Source organism: Megascapheus bottae, chromosome 5 (assembly GCF_031878675.1).
Source record: "Megascapheus bottae isolate mThoBot1 chromosome 5, mThoBot2.hap1, whole genome shotgun sequence".
In the NCBI taxonomy this organism is placed as follows: Eukaryota; Metazoa; Chordata; class Mammalia; order Rodentia; family Geomyidae; genus Megascapheus; species Megascapheus bottae.
Window position 1 is genome coordinate 28,513,952 of NC_143513.1, and position 18,697 is coordinate 28,532,648.

Below are 18,697 nucleotides of genomic sequence, written 5' to 3' on the forward strand. Positions count from 1 at the left end.
TTCTAAGTCTTTCCATTTCCTAACAAATGGGGCGATGTCATTCTTTCTGACAGCAGCATAGAATTCCATTGTGTACAAATACCACAACTTGTTGATCCACTCATCAACTGAGGGACATCTAGGTTGGTTCCATATCTTTGCTATGGTGAATAGTGCTGCAATGAACATTGTTGTGCTAGTGGGTTTAGTATGTCCTTGTTTCTGGGTGGTTGGGTAAATGCCAAGTAGTGGAATTGCTGGGTCATAGGGGAGTTCTATGTTTAGCCTTTTGAGGCATATTGCTTTCCATAGTGGTTGAACGAGTTTGCACTCCCACCAACAGTGTAGTAGTGATCCCTCCTGGCCACATCCCCTCCAGCATCTGTTGTCATTCGTTTTCCTGATCCTGGCCATTCTAGCTGGAGTGAGGTGGAATCTTAGAGTTGTTTTGATTTGCATTTCTTTTATGACCAGAGATGTTGAGCATTTCTTCATGTGTCTATAGGCCATTTTTGTTTCTTCTTCAGAGAAGACTCTCTTTAAGTCTTTGGCCCATTTTTTAATGGGATGGTTGTTACTTTGGAGGTTAGTTTTGGAGTGATACAATTTTTTGAGTTGTTGATATATTTTAGATATGAGGCCTTTGTCCGTTGTTTGGTTGGTGAAGATCTTCTCCCACTCTGTAGGCTTCCTGATTAGTTTACTAGCTATGTCCTTTGCCATACAAAAGCTCTGCAGTTTAATGCAGTCCCACTTATCCAGCCTTTCTCTGATTTGTTGTGATTCTTGGTTATTAAGAAAGTTTCAACCTGTGCCAAGGAGGCCTAGTGTATCTCCTATTCCTTCCTGTAGAGTTTTCAGTGTGTCAGCTTTTACCTCCAGGTCTTTGATCCATTTGTAGTTAATTCTAGTGCAAGGTGACAAAGAAGGATCCAGCTTTAGTTTTCTGCAGGTGCTTAACCAGTTCTGCCAGCACAACTTGTTGAAGAGGCTGTCTTTCTTCCATTCTATTGTTTTGGCTCCCTTGTCAAAGATTAGGTGGCCATAGGTCTGTGGTTTAATATCTGGGTCCTCAGTTCTATTCCATTGGTCTTCAGGCCTGTTTCTGTGCCAGTACCAAGCTGTTTTGAGAATTATAGCTCTGTAATAGAGTCTAAAGTTTGGAATTGAAATTCCTCCAGCACTGTTCTTTCTGCTAAGAAGTGTTTTTGCTATATGGGGTCTTTTATTATTCCGTATGAAATTTTGGATTGCCTCTTCTATTTCTTTAAAGAATGACATTGGTATGTTGATGGGTATTGCATTGAATTTGTAGATAGCTCTTGGCAAGATTGTCATTTTCACAATGTTGATTCTTCCAATCCAGGAGCATGGGAGGTTTTTCCATTTCCTTAGTTCTGCTTTAATTCCCTTTTTTAGGGTTTTAAAGTTTTCGTCAAAAAGGTCCTTTACATTCTTAGTTAAGCTAATTCCTAGGTACTTTATTTTCTTTGAGGCTATTGTGAAAGGAGTTTCTTTCCTGATTATTGCCTCGTTCCTCTCACTGTTGGCTTAAAGGAAGGCAGTTGATTTTTGAGGGTTGATTTTATAGCCTGCTATTCTTCCAAAGTTTTGAATCACCTCAAGGAGCTTGGGAGTAGAGTCTATAGGATTCTTTAAATACAGAATCATGTCATCTGCAAAGAGGGATAGTTTTATTTCCTCTTTCCCTACTTGGATCCCCTTTATGCTTGCTTCTTGCCTTATTGCACTGGCTAGGAATTCTAGTACTATGTTAAAGAGGAGTGGAGAGAGTGGGCATCCTTGTCTCATTCCTGATTTTAGAGGGAATGGCTTTAGATTTTCACCATTAAGTGTAATACTAGCAGTAGGTTTCTCATACACAGCCTTTATTACATTGAGGAATGTTCCATGGATTCCTAGTTTCTCCAGAGCTTTTAACATAAAGGGGTGTTGGATCTTGTCAAATGCCTTTTCCGCGTCTATTGAGACAATCATGTGATTTTTGTCCTTGCTCCTGTTGATGTGTTGAATTATATTAATTGATTTGCGTATGTTGAACCAGCTTTGCCTTCCTGTGATGAATCCAGTTTGATCATAGTGTATAATTTTTTTGATGAGTTGTTGTAGACGGTTGGCCGGTATTTTGTTGAGAAGTTTTGCATCGATGTTCATCAAAGATATAGATCTATAGTTCTCTTTCTTTGATGAATCTCTCTCTGGTTTGGGGATGAGGGTTATACTGGCTTCATAGAATGAGTTTGGTAAGGAACCTTCATTTTCAATTTCGTTGAAGAGCTTGAGGAGTATTGGTGTGAGCTCTGCTTTGAAGACCTTATAGAATTCAGCTGTGAATCCATCTGGCCCTGGGCTTTTCTTAGGTGGAAGTTCTCTAATTGCCATTTCTATTTCAGAGCTTGAAATAGGCCTTTTGCGTTGGCTTAGTTCTTCTTGGTTCCGTGTGGGTATGTTAATATTGGCTAGGAATTCATCCATTTCATCTAGATTCTCAAATTTGTTGGCGTAAAGGTTTGAGAAGTATTCCCTCATGATATTCTGGATCTTGGTAATTTCTGTCGTGATACTACCATTTTCATCTGCGATTTTGTTTATTTCAATATGCTCCCTTCTTTTTTTGGTAAGATTTGCTAAGGGCTTGTCAATTTTGTTAATTCTTTCAAAGAACCAACTCCTTGTTTTGTTGATTCTTTCTATAGTTTTTTTGGATTCCAAATCATTTAATTCTGCTTTGATTTTAATTATTTGCTTTCTTCTACTGGGATTAGGGTTGGTTTGTTGCTCCTTTTCCAGGAGCTTAAGGTGAGACATTAACTTGTTGGTTTGCAATTTTTCCAACTTGTTGTTGTAGGCACTCAGCGCTATAAATTTTCCTCTGAGTACTGCCTTTGCTGTGTCCCAAAGGAGTTGGTATTTTGTGTGCTCCTTACTGTTAAATTTCATAAACTGTTGGATTTCTGTTCTGATCTCTTCGATGACCCATTGGTGATTCAACAATGTGTTGTTCAGTCTCCATGAGTTACAGGGTTTTCGTTGGTGGAGATGTGTGTTCAGTTCCAGTTTGATGCCTTTCCCCAGACCTGAGGCTTGAACTCAAGGCCTGAGCAGTGTCCTGGGGCTTTCTCAAGGCTAGAACTCTACCCTTTGAGCCACAGCACCACTTCTGGCTTTTGCTCTGTATGTGGTAACAAGGAATCGAACCCAGTTCTTCATGAATGGTAGGCAAGCACTCTACCACTAGGCCAGACTCCCGGGTCAGTTTTCTTAATTTTGTAGTACACAAAGTAGATTCTTGACTGTGCTCTACTTCCCTGCCCCACTCATCTACCCCTCGCTCTTTGGCTCCATACCCCATCGTGCATTTCCTGATATGTATTTTTATGTCTTTCTAAATAATTACACTATTTTAGATCTCCACAGGATCTATTATACCTGTTAATATATTTGTATGCTCTTACTTACTATTGAACTTGTTTGCATATTGATTTATATGCACAATCTAGCTTATATAAATAAGGAAAACGATGCAAACTTTGTTTCTCTGGGTCTCAGTTCACTTCACTTGATGTAATTTTTACAACTCTTTCCCTTACAATGTAATTTTTTCTGGCGGATGAGTAACATTTCATTGTGAGTGTGTGTGTGTGTGTGTGTGTGTGTGTGTGTGTTTATGAATGTACATATGGATATCTGTGTGTGTATCACATTTTCGTGACTACCTGCCACTCAATGGATGAATGACATTTCACATTAACTGCAATTATTTCTTGAGTTTATGGGATCAATTTCCTTATAAGTTTACAATTTAGTGTATAATTTACCAAGCTAAATAATCCTTCTAAAAATAAATCCTGAAAAATGATAATTTGTAGGTTGTATTGTATGTGATATATAGTATTGTTTTTTTCTAATCATTTCATTCGTCCCAACATTTTTATAGGTTTTCTTTGATAAACATTTTTCCCAAATAACATATAAAAATTTGATAGATAAAAATTGCATGCTTCTATTGAGATTTGTAGTATAGATTTTCATTCATGTATTCTTCTATAATGATATACCCAGACAAAAATCATCCCCATCTACATTTTTCAGTAGTTAAGATTCCTATGAAATAGCATGATCTTAATTACTTTTTTCTGCCATAGCTTTACTCATTATACTAAACACTGAATGTGAGTCATATCCCTAATTTGATATTTAGTGTAACTTAAAAAATGCAATTACAGATTTGCATGCAATTGTAAGAAATTACACAGAGAGAACTTAGGTATTCCTCATCCAACTGATGCATAATTGTCTAAATGCTATTACCATCTATAAATACAGTCAGATTTGCTTTTCTTTTCTACAGTCTGATGACTTTTAAAGTATTAATTGGATGCTGATCACAGATTGTATGAACTTCTTATAGAGATATGACAATTATCTATATAGCAAGCTATAATCAACCACCTGCGAGAATCAAGGAGAAACAAGGTCAATGTATTTGCTACGTCTGAATATTTTTGGAATGCTATGGAATGTAACATGACTTTCTTTCTCTTAATGACACTGGATAATGCGAAAAAGAAATAGGTTGTCCCAGGGATTTTAAGTGTAAGCTCAAGCATCTTACATCTCATTGAGATGTCCTTCTGGAGATCTCTAAAACCTACATTTCTAATGGCTTAATTTTAAGATTTACTCACATCTCTCTTACTCGCTCTTGGTTGCGTAGGTGTTTTGTTAATATTTAATCATTTAGTATATTTAATGATATCTAATGTTTATACTTCTAAATACAGATAAACTTTGGGTCAAGGCAAAGATACTGGTCAAATTTTAGTTTTGTTGTGTGATTTTTTCTAACAATATTGTGATTTTTCATTTTACAGCAAAACACAGGATTGGATTGTGTTTATTTTTTGAGTTATGTAAAGTTCAAATCAAGTTACTTAGATTTTTTATGTTTAAGAATACGTAAAAAGCCTGACCACCTGTTTCTATCACACTTTAGCCTCACCAAAGTTATCTGCATACCTACTTGTATGATTTGTTGTCTCTCTTCTCTTCCTTTCATAAACATGGGTCTATTCCTCTATTTTTTCACATATGACATTTTCATTGTTCCTAGGATGATAATAATCCTTCACTAAAATGATTGTTCTGAAAATTGTAGTGCATGTAGCTCCTTATGGAAACTTAGAACTGATATTCATTTTTATGTACACACAAGTATATGTTGGAAGTTTAGTGGTATTTGTATCGACTCTACACATTTAGTTGGGGACAATTACTATCTTTATTATGTTACTTTTCCAAGATATCTGGTAATGTGTATCTTAATTTATTTTAGGCCTTACTTGATTTTTGTAATCTCTATTTCATCATTTTCAGAACACAAATATTCACATGTGTTTTTAGAATTGTGCTAACCACTATATTCTCTTGGGAGCAATAGGGCATTTTATTTTTTTAGAGCACAATGGTATTGTGCCGTTAATTTCTGTATACACATATTCAAGGCTTGTGTATGCATACAAAATTGATTGTGCACATTAGATAATTTTTAAATGTTATTGTGGTGATGTATAGAGGGGTTATAGCTACATTGATCAGGTAGTGGGACTATTACTTCCTGAACACTGACACCGCTTCCCATGTTTTTCTCCCACTTTCCCTCCCACTCATCTTGTTTTTCCCTTGCCTTTCCTTTTTCATATAGACAAATAAACATATATACAATATATACTAGGCAAAAAAGTCATATACTGTATCTAAATGTAATAAACCATAAGGGGAAAAGAAGAGAAAAAATAGCTTCACATAATACACTAAGAACAACAATCACAAAGATAAACCTCTTGTTTCCATATCCTGGAGTTCATTTCACTTAGTTTCATCCTGTACTTAGCATTTGAGCTACTATGATCCACTGTTAGGATAATCTTAGAAGTATACTAGTTGTTACAAATCAGGGAAACCATGGAGCTTATGTTTCTTTGGTCTGGGTTACTTCACTTAATATGATTTTTTTCCAAGTCTTTCCATTTCCTTACAAATGAAGCAATGACATTCTTTCTGATGGCAAAATATAATTCCATGGTGTAAATACCACATTTTATTCATCCATTCATCTATTGAGGGGCATTTGGGTTGGTTCCAAATCTTTGCTAGGGTGAATAACACTGGAATGATCATGATTGTGCTAGTGGTTTTACTAGCACTTGTTTCTGGACCACTGGGTAAATGCCAAGTAGTGGAATTTCTGGGTCATAGGGGAGTTCTATGTTTAGTCTTTTGAGGAACTGCCACACTGTTTTCCATAGTGGATGAACGAGTTTACACTCCCACCAACAGTTCAGTAGCAATCCCTTCTGGCTACATCCTGCAAGCATCTGGTGTTATTAGATTTCTTGATCATGGCCATTCTCACTGGAGTGAGGTGGAATCTTAGAGTTGTTTTGATTTGCATTTCTTTTATTGCCAGAGATGTTGCACATTTTTTCATAGTGCACATTGATTTTATATTTTTCAGTCTTTTTGCTCTCTTGTTAACTCTGGAAAGGATTTGACTGTTTTAGAGGCTTATTGCAAATTCTACATGGATCATCATATTATCTACAAATGAAAACATGTAAATATGTACTTCAGTTTTATGCTTTACTTGCATAAAAACATTTTTGCTTTCATTTTTAATATATTTATATGTTGAATTACATTAATTTTTAAATAGCACGAACTATAATAACTTATGATTTTATGTTATGTAACATCTTCTCTATTGCCAATTGCTAATGTATTTTAATGCTGTCTTAAAAAAAATTTAAGTCCATGAGCAAAATCCTTCTGTAGTTTTAATTGTATTGTGATTGTCTGTTTCTAGCATCAGGAGAACATTATCTTTATAATTGAATTATAGAAGTTATCCTCTTTTGTGTTTTAGAAGTGATTGTGGTAATTAGATATTAAAATTCCCACACAATTTTGGTTGGATTCCCATGAAAAACAGACCTTGAAATTACCATTAAAGGAGGATGTTAATTAACAATTCAGTTTCTTTAATCACTACATAAACTTAATATTTTGTCTTCCCTATCTTAGTTAAGTATTGGTAGTTTGTGGATTTTGAAGAATTGATTGATCTTACTAAATGGAAAAATTATTAGCGTCTAAGAACAAAGTTGTTTGTAGTTCTTACTTTGATTTTAGTGGCAAAAGAATTCAGTTAAGACCTCCAGATTTTCTGAAAGTAGTAATTACGTCTTTGTTTCATCTTAATCAGACTTTCTATAGGTTTATTTATTTTATTAATGATTTTATTAACTACCTTTATAGCATAGTGACTTCCCTTTTTTCTCATTTTTATTCTACTGTTCCACATTGAGTTTATTTTAGGATTTCTTTTTTGAATGACATTTATTTCTATCCACTATTCATAGATTACTAGGACAAGAGCAAATCTTACTTTCTTGAAGTGATTCTTCTTTGCTTATTTAAGAATTTGCTGCAGCAAATTTTCTATTAAATTTATTTATCTATGTCATAAATATTTGCATGTGCTGCAAATAATTTAAACTTTGAGACTGTTTCTTTAACACTTAGTTTTTAAAATTTTTTTCTCAAACACATTTATTTTTATACAGAAAACAGGCAGAGCTATATTTTTCTGCAATTTCATAACTTAACAATTTGTTATGCTCTTGCCACTGATACTAGAGTGCATTAGGCTTCAGTTAATAAAAGATGGTATTCTGTGGCAATTCTTCAAATATCAACATATATCAAATGAAACTCAGATAGGCAATGGCACTAAAACTGTTTAAGTGAGTGTCTCAGTTTTACTCATGATTCATATGTGGGACAGGTAATGACATTGTTGTGCAAAACAATTGTCATAAGATATTATGTTGTTCACAAGGAAAGAAAATACAAGAAATGACACTGTTAGAGCACTAAAAGAACTTTGGAAGACAAATATGGCACAACATTATTTTCTCATTATAATTAAATATGTTAGTAACTGATTAATTTAAATTAAGGATAAGATACATGGTTATTAAATTTTTAAACTGGAAACAGAATCCAGTGTTTGTGAGTACATGCCCCAGGGAGTAAGAAAGAGCCAGCTCTAGAGAAAGGACAATTCATAGCTGCTACCTTTAGGCAGGAAGGGGCACAGAGGGTCCAGTTTACATTTACTGTTTTCCTACTTCAGTTCAATGCATATAATACCAAGTTTATTATAAAGGTGATGTACAGAGGAGTTACAGTTACATAAGTCAGGTAATGAGTACATTTCTTATTTTATTTTATTTTTTATTGTAATGTATAGATAGGTTAATGTTATATTTGCCAGATAGGAGGTGCATTATTTCCAACACATTAATATCCCTTCTCATGTTTTCGTCCCTATTTCCCTTCCCCACTCTTTTCCAATCATCTTATTTCCCCCCTTCCCTTTCCTATTTCAAATAAACAAATAAACACATATACAGTATGCCAGGTAACAAAGTCAAATACAGTAACAATATGAGATTAACCAAAGGGTTACAAAAGAAAAGAGAAATAACATAGTACATTAAGAACAACAATCACACAAGATAAAGCTATTGTTCCCATATCCTGGAGAGCCTTTCATTTAGGCTCTTCCTATGTGACCTTATGTGTCTAGGTTTTGCACTATTGTAATTCTCTGATAGAAGAGTCCTAGGTGTGTACTAATTATTATAAACGAGGTAAACCATTGAGCTTATGTTTCTTTGGGCCTGGGTTACTTCACTTAATCTGTTTTTTTTTCCAAGTTTTTCAATTTCTTCACAAATGGGGCAATGCCATTCTTTCTGATGGCAGAATGGAATTGCAGTGTGTGTGTGTGTGTGTGTGTGTGTGTGTGTGTTTGTTGTCCTGGGGCTTGAACTCAGGGTCTAGGCATTGTCCTTGGGCTTTCTCAAGGTTAGAGTTCTTACTACTTGAACCACAGCATCATTTCCATTTTTTTTTTCTGTGTATGTAATGCAGAGGAATCAAACCCAGGGCTTCGTGCATTCTAGGTGATCACTGTACCACTAGGCCAAATGCCTGGCCCCAACACTTAGGTTTTTTAAGTTATTTACATGTAATGATTTTTGTTTGTTTATTTCATAATTGATCTCTAGTGTTATTTTAGATGGTCAGAGAATATATTTTTATGAGCTATTGGTTTTCAAAATTCATAGAGGCTTATTTTGTAATCTAGGGTAGATATATCTTACACTAGCCTTTAAAAATAAGTACGATTGTGAGAGTGCTTTTAAGTATATTTAAACTCTTTGGTTCATTGAAAAGTCAGTATTAAAATCTCATTGATTTCTAAATATTGAAGTACTAATAAAATGAAATTTCTTACTCATCTATTCTGATATATTTGCTTTTTAAATATTTTATTTTGACAACAGCCATATAAGGTATGACTGTAGTTCTTAATGTACTATGTTATTTCTCATCTCTTTTGTTGTCCCTTGGTTATCTCATATTGTTACAGTATGTTACCTTGTTATCTGATATATTGCATATACGTTCATTTGTTTATTTAAATTAGGATAGGGAAGGGGAAAAACAAGATGAGGGGAGGGGGGTGGGGAGGGAAATGGGGACAAAAACATGAGAAGGGTAGCAATGATTATTAAGCAATGCACCTTCTATATGGTAAATATAATATAACCATTATATTAATTACAGTAAAAAATAAAAAAAAATATTGATTTTATTTTGAGGCTCTAAAGTTAGTAGTAAAGACAAGTTACATCATTACAAATTCTTGCTGGACTCGTCTCTTTGAAATAATATAGGGTCCTTCATTTACTTTGTTTAGCTTATGTTATACCCTCACTTGTAATTCTAACGTGTGTATGCTAAATTTTTGTTAACATGTTCCTTGTACATTATGTCATTCTACTTTGAGTTTCTTAGAGTCAGTACATAGTTTTCCACTTTTCAATTTGTTCTTCTAATACATATCTTTTAATACACGTGGTTAAGCAATTTACATGTGATATATTTCTTAATATATGATGACTTCATTTTGTCTTCCCATGTATTTCTTGAAAATATTTTAAGGTCTAAGTACATATATGAATTTTTAAAAAGCATAATATATGTGCTTCTTAGTAGTTGCTTTAGTATATCTATACAACTTTTCACCATTTATCTGTACTATATACTTTTGCATGCAAATTGTAGAAATTTTACTTCCTTTCATCACCTGTCTCACATTTTATCTTTATGTCTATTGAGAATCCATTAGTTATTGATGTTTCTTCAACCACCACTTTAAAGGTTTCTGTGCGGCATAAGCTTACATTGTTACTCCAAATTCTATATAGTCTTCTATTCTTCTTCTTTCTTTGAACATTAAAGCATTAGGCTGATAATGTTTTCTCCTATTATAAAAAAACCATTTACAGCCAGCTACAAAGTATAAATTTGTTAAAAAGTAGTTAATGTTAATTTCTTTGAGAAAATATTAATTTCCTACTTGTACTTTTGTTGTTGGTTTGTGCTAGCTGGGATTTGAACACAGAATCTCATTAATATTAGTATTTTATAATTTTAGTCACGCTTCCAGTCCAGTATTTTTTGCCTGAATGTATTTAGATGATATCTATCTTCAAATTTGTTTCCATAGTTTCATATGTGCCACATACAGAAATGGTGGTGACACGATGAATGTAGTTAAAAACATAAAGGTAGGATTTTTAATGAGTAGCTCTCCTCATTTGGACAAAGTTTGATTTTCTATAAGCTTTACATTAATAGTTGAATTTGAAGTATGAGATTTATTTAACTAGTCTTTGTGTCTTCATTTTTAGTTTTTTTCTGTTGTTGTTTATATTATTTATTTATTTATTTTGGTGTTATTCCTAGAGCTTAAAATTTGGTCCTTGGTGTTGGTTCTGAGCTCTTATTCTTAATGATATTGCTCTGCCACCTGAGTCTGGCTTTTTGTTGGTTAGTTGGAGGTAAAAGTCTCATAGACTTTCATGCACAGGCTAGTTTTGAACCATGATCCTCAGATCTCAGCCTGTTAAAGAGCTAGGATTAGAGGCATGAGCCACTTTCCATCCCAGCTTTTTAAAGATTTTTTAGGTTGCTACATAATGTTGCAGCTTTTTCTGGAATGGAATGTTTTTATTGTTCCCTCAGTTATGAACGAGAGCTAAGTTGGGTACAGTATTCTTGGTTGGTAGTTATTTCACTTAAGGGCTTGACATATATGTTTCCAATCTCTTCTTGCTTACATGGTCTCTGCTGAGAAATCTGAGCGTCTGTATAGCAAAGGACATAGCTAGTAAATTAATTAGGAAGCCTACTGAATGGGAGAAGATCTTCACTAACCATACAATGGACATATCTAAAATATATCACCAGCTCAAAAAATTGAATCTCTCCAAAACTAATCTTCAAAAAAATCAACCATCCCATGAAAAGATGGGCCAAAGACTTAAAGAGAGTCTTCTCTGAAGAAGAAACAAAAATGGCTTATAAACACATGAAGACATGCTCGACATCTCTGGTCATAAAAGAAATGCAAATCAAAACAACTCTAAGATTCCACCTCACTCCAGTTAGAATGGCCAGGATCAAGAAAACTAATAACAATAGATGCTGGAGGGGATGTGGCCAGGATGGATCACTACTACACTGTTGGTGGGAGTGCAAACTTGTTCAACCACTATGGAAAACAGTATGGCAGTTCCTCAAAAGACTAAACATAGAGCTCCCCTATGACCCAGCAATTCCAATACTTGGCATTTACCCCATCATCCAGAAACAAGGGCATACTAAATCCACTAGCACAACAATGTTCATTGCAGCACTATTTACCATAGCAAAGATATGGAAACAGCCCAGATGTCCCTCAGTTGATGAGTGGATCAACAAGATGTGGTATTTATACACAGTGGAATTCTATGCTGCCATCAGAAAGAATGACATCTCCCCATTTGTAACGAAATGGAAAGACTTAGAAAAAATCATATTAAGTGAAGTAAGCCAGACTCAAAGGAACATAGGCTCAGTGGTTTCCCTCATTTGTCATAATCAGTAGAAACCTTGGACTATTCTAGGAGAGATTTGCAATAGAGCAAAACCCAGATACATAAGGCCATATAGTATGATGCTAAATGAAAGGACCTCTAGGATATAGAAACAAAAGCCATATAATGAGTGATTGTTGTCCTTAATGTACTATGTTATCTCTCATCTCTTTTGCTGTCCTTTGGTTATCTCATATTGTTACAGTATTTCACTTCGTTATCTGATATATTGGATATATGCATATTTGGTTATTTGAAATTGGATAAGATGAGGGTGGGGGTGGGGGGAAGTGAAATGGGGACCAAGACAAGCGAAAGGGTATCAATGTATGTGAAGTAATGCACCTTCCATCTGGTGAATGTAATGTAACCCTTCTATTAATTACAATAAAAATATATGGAAAAATGCGAAAAAAGGAAACCTGTCATAAGCTGAAAAAAAAGATTTTTTATTATTGTGATGATGATGTAGGAATGGGTTACAGTTACATAATCCAGGTAAACAGTGCATTTCTTTTCAGACAATGTTCCACCTCTCTTCACTTTCTCACAGTTTTTCCTTTCCCAGACCACCTACAAATTACACGGTATCTAGGCAGAACCACTGCTGCATTTCTTTCCTTTGTCACTACATTTCTGTGCCATTCCTTACACTTCCAAAGACATATAAATGATTAAACAAGATTAAAAGTAAATGAAAATGACAACAAAGAAAAAAGATCTCCTGTTTCTATTTCCTAGAGTTCATTTTGATTAATACTATTTTTTTGTGATCAGATGCACTTTAGGTTTTAGTAGTTTGGAAATGGGATTCTATGGATATAGTTTGCCATGTTCTCTACAAACTGCAATTCTACAAACCTCAGCTTCCTGAGTGTCTAGGAAAATAATTATGAGATATCAATGCCTGGTTAATTCTTTATATTACTGTTGTTGGAGAGAGTCTTGATGTTTATGAGGATGGCTTTGACTCATAATTTTTCCAAATTGACATCACATCATGTTGATGACACATATCCACATGCCCAGCTTCTCGTCATTTTGAATGAGTATTGATGTCAAATATCAGCTTGTGTGTTTCACCCTTTCTCTTAATTGAAATACTGAACTATTTTTTTGTTATACTTTGTTTAAGGAATTAGTTTTCAGTTGGCTCTTTGGTGTGGAACATCAGAAAATTGTTTATGAGATTTTAAGTATCTGGGCTCTATTGATAGATGTGTATTTATACACAATGGAATTCTATGCTGCCATCAGAAAAAAATGACTTTGCACCATTTGTAAGGAAATAGAAAAATTTGTAAAAAATCATATTAAGTGAAGTAAGCCATACCCAAAGGAACACAGACTCAATGGTTTCCCTCATCTGTAATAATTAGTACAGGTCTAGAACTCTTCTAGCAGAAGATTGCAATAGCTCAAACCCTAGATACATAAGGCCATATAGGATGAGGCCAAATTAATTGACCTCAGGATATGGAATCAAGAGCTTCATTATAAGTGACTGTTATTTTTTATCTATTATGTTTTTCTCTCTTCTCCTGTGTTGCCCTTTGGTTAATCTCATATTGTTACAGTATCCCACTTTGTTACCTGGTATATTCCATAGATGTGTACATCAATGTGTGAGTAGTAATGCACCTTCTATCTGGTGAATATAACTGTAACCCCTCTATGCATTGAAATAAAAAATATTAAAAAAGATACACTAAGTTCACAAACTAATATGGTAAATTGAAATCCCTTTGGTACAACTCCTTAAGTATAATAACAATTAAATGATACAAAATAAATACATCTTGAAAAGAAATAATCTCCAAAGAAACACAAAGCACAGGGATTTGAGCTCCAGTCCATTTTCAGGTGGAAGCCATTCTTTTGGAAAAGCCATTTGTCCTGGTACTGTAGATAGAAGTTTTCTTCTTTGGAAGATGACTTAAGTTCAAACAAATTTTAGACATTTTTTATTTATGTGTTTCCTTAAAATGGCTTTGTACATTTTAAAATTGACTATATTAGTGTTTAATTTTCCTGGAGAAGAAAGAATCCAGTAATATAGTCACATTTAATTTCTATAATAATGGTGAAAAATAACTCATGATTAATTTCTATAATGGTGAAAAGTAATCCTAACACTACCTTGTTTCCATATGGTTCCCTAGTATATTACTTCTTCAGAAAATCTGAAGGGAAAACCTTTTTTTTAATTTTTGATAATGAGACTGAGAATATTCCAATAACAAAATTTTAGTTCTTTGATATATCTGATTGATGAAAATATTTCCCCTTGTAATGAAGGAGAAATAGATGAGCACCAGTGAGGGATGAATTTTGGTTGTCATAGTTGAAGGAGTCACAAGTTACACCTTCACTTAATGGAGCCTAAAAGTTCAAGGTTATATTGTCATTTTAGTGGCTCAGTTCTCTGTATACCTTAAGTTGAGATTAATGCATGATGCAGAGCATTAATTTTTGTGTTGGTTTATTTTTAGTGCAATTCGCTGATACTGAAGCAGTCAATACTTACTCAACTTTTTTTCTGATGACAGGCACTTTATCTGCTGAACTATGCCTCCACTTCTGGATTTTTGGTGATTAATTGGATGAGAGAATCTTTCCAAATTTTTTGCTCTGTCTGATTTCCTGTTGTGATCCTCAGAGCCTCATGAGTAGCTATGATTGTAGGACTGAGCTACTGTTGCCAGAATGCAATGATGTTTTTGAATAATTCACAAGGTATTAATGGTGATAGCAGAAAAGAAAGGCTAGATTTATTCCAATCATGAAGAAAAGATGAAGAGTTACTGATGGTTTGTTTTTATTCTCTAATATCAGAGCTATATAAACAGCATAGAACTGTTCAATGAGACAACTGGTTCTCAGATTCTTGTCCTCAATACTTCTCTTATATGTTAGTGAGAGGTGATCTACGTAATAGAGATTTTCAGTAAAGTTTGTAAAATTTCTCAACTATACTGATTTCCATCTTGGATGATTGATTGTACACAGACCTATGTAAAGAGGTTACATCAATATTATTGTTAAGTTCACAAGTCTGATGTTTCTGAGAGAATATGCTTTATTTGCAGGTGTAATTATTTATTGACACAAATACATCATTTATTAATCCGTACCTGGTAAATGGATTAGCAAAGGAATATTATGTTCATTTACTTCAGGATCTTTTTCTAGTTTTAAAAATTGTATTTCATTGTTGAATTGATGTATAGAGGAGTTACACTTAACATTCATCAGGTAAGTAGGTACATTACTTCTTGAACATGGATACCACTTCTCATGTTTTTCTCCTTCTTTTCCTCCCCCAACCCCCTCCCTGTCATCTTGTTTTCCATTTCCCTTCCCTATTTCAAATAAACATATGTACAATATAGCAGGTACTAAAGTCAGATACAGTAACAACATGAGATAAACCATAGGAGGAAACAATAGAGAACAAAACCACTTCACCTAGTACCCTAAGAACAACAATCACAAGGATAAACCCCTTGTTTCCTATATGGCCATAACTACATGGCTTTTGAGCTATTGTGATCCTCTTCTAGAAGAAACCTAGACATTACAAATGAGGGAAACCATGAATCAGGATTATCTCTTGACAAGTGTAGAAAGTAGTTACAGAACCCATTCTTTATTTTTAGAGGAGATTAGAATTTGTGCCTATTTGTACAAGAAGATTGGAACTAGTCTCCAAGATGCGGTGTCCACTTTTACTCTGCTGCTTTTCCTCTCTACCTCTAGATTTTTCTTGGATTTCATTTTCATTTTCTCTCTCTTTCTCTCTCTCTGTCTCCTGCTCTGTCTTGCTGTCTCTGTCTCTCTGTGTCTGTGTCTCTTTTTGTCTCTTTCTCTCTTTGTCTCTATCTGTCTCTCAGCTTTCTCCTTCTCCTATTCAGACTCCCTCTCCTCTCCTCCCCATTACCTCCTTTTCCTTCTCCCTGTCCCTCTCCACTTCCCCTTCCCTCCATCTGAGTTTTCTTATAAAATCTAACATCAATGCGGTTCTGGCAGTAATGAACTATATGTTTTCATTGATAATCTGAAGTCTTTTGTAAATATTTTTATGGCTTGTTACATAGCAGAAAAACTTTTACATAATCTTTCAGCTCAGAGCAAGAGCAAGGCCATAAAATTCCCAGAGGAAATTGGCCTCTGTTATAAGGGAAGTAATAAAAAGATCCATTGATCTTAGTGTTCCTGGTTGAGCTAAAGGAAAATGTAGATCTGAATGATGGTATAAAAAAAACTGATATACATGGGAATTAGAATAAGGAAGAGTACCTAAATTCCACTAATTTCAATTATCATATAGTGTTTTCCAGTAGGGATACAGATTGTTAAGGATCTTCTTGTCTTGGCTGGCTCTGAACAATTCTCAGCATTCTGAGATCTTTCTAAGAAAACTGAGAGATCTCAGCTTTCTGAGTAGTTAGAATTACATGTGTTAGCCATCAGTGCTTGGCAGAGATGGTATTTCTAATGGCACCAGAATCTGGTCATTTCTATTATCAAATGTTATTTTCTTCAGGATTGGATGAATTGATCATAAATTGGAGCTAAATAAACAGCTAATAAATCTGGAAAACAAATCTGTGTGTGTGTGTGTCTGTCAGTCTGTCTGTGTATTCATGTGTATGTATGTATGTATGTATGCATGTATGCATTATGCATGCATATATGTATATATGCATGTGTTTGTTCTAATGGGTTCAATGAAATATTAGAAAACAATTTTCTGAAACAGAAATAAAATATCTTCTCAAATTAAAGGCAAAACAATGGAAGAAGTAAGTAATAAAACAGGTACAGCTAAATAAACTTCTTCCCTAATTTACAAAAAGATAGTTGACATATCAAGAGAAACATCAAGGAATATGTGGAAATTGAATGAGCTATAGATGAGGAACCAATTTTTCTGTGATGCTAAATCCAACCAGATAAGGCAAGGCCTAGAAAACATTCCAAGGTAGACCTAGATGTGAAATTTTGTAACACCAACTATCCACATCCTAAGTATTCTTGGAGACAGAAACTGGCTATATATAGTTAAGCATGAATTCAGGAGTGATTTCTTGTTATAACATATAATTAGGACATGCTATTTCTAAAAAATATTATACTAGGCCTACAAGATAATAAAAAGCAAGATATAAACTCTCCATCTATGAATCTCTCTTGGATTACTTGGATTTCTTTATATGTGTGTATATATATAATTGTAATTAATAGAAGGGTTACATTATATTCCCCAGATAGAAAGTGCATTACTTAAAAATCATTGCTACCCTTCTCATGTTTCTGTCCCCATTTCCCTGCCCCACCACCTCCCCTCATCTTGTTTCCCCCCTTCCATATCCTATTTCAAATAAACAAATAAACATATATACAATATATCAGAAAACATTTGATTCCCTCAGATTCCAGGAATTGAATGGCAAGGCTTAAGAGCCAGTAGCCAGTACTATAATCTTAGCTATTTGTGAGGCTGGGAATGAAAAAGTCCATTTTGTGTCTAGCCTGTACAGAAAAGTTGACAAAACCCTATGCAACTCATTGCCGTGTGCAGTGGCTTCTGCCTGTCATCTCAAGACACATGGAAGGCTGAGGTTGGAAATATCTCACCTTTTCTGGCCAGTGTGTTCCACCAACATGAAGATCTAACACAGAAAAATGTTCTTCCTCTTATTTTCATCCTTCCAAAGTTCTTTGTTCTAATAGTTTGAAGAAAGGTAAGCTTTATATTCCTATATTCCAGTAACAGTAGGGGAATTTTATTTCACTAGTTATTGAGTCATGCAAATGCTACTGGAACACTTAACATTACTCTGTTTTTCTTCTAAGCATAGTTCATCTGATTAAATCTGCAGTGTTATTTACTATTGACATGATAAGAAATGTAGCTATTCAAATATCCAATTAGAGTCAGGACATCAATGCATGCAATTATTCAATGTGTTCCACACACCAAATACATTGCCTAACAATTTAGGTCAGCTAAACAGCTTTGGTCCTGTGTCTGATAAAAGAATTCAAGCAAAACCCAAGCAGAAGTAAAGTTGATAGAGAAATTATTAGAATATAAATGCAACCAAGAAAGAGAGCACATAGCATAGATTTGCCAAAGACAATACAGCCTTTATGCCCAGATCAGCCATCTTGGTTTCTTTATCATTGCAGAGCTCAACTGCTGGTTAATTATAATTGGACTGATGGCTTTTTAATTGGTGAGTCTTCTTTATGTTTCCTGTAAAGGTCACACCCCAAGGATGTACTGCCTATATGTATTTCCTCATTATTTTCCTTCTTTTTTCCCTGTCTCCTGTCCCTATTTCATTGCCAAACTGGTTTTAGTTAATCAGTTTATACTGTCATCGGTAAACTGTAAATGAATGCTTTTCTATTAACCTGTTCAAAAATACTACATGAAACATGATATTAAATTAAACCATAATTAGCCTATAAGTAAATACATCTGTGTTTTGATTAAGGATGGATGTATATTAAAATCTAGGTAATAACAAGATCATAGGATTACTTAGGAGATTTTGACTTATGAGAAAAGAAGTCAGGTGACAAGAATTTAAAATTTCTTCCTTTTTAAAAAAAACTTATTGTCATGGTGA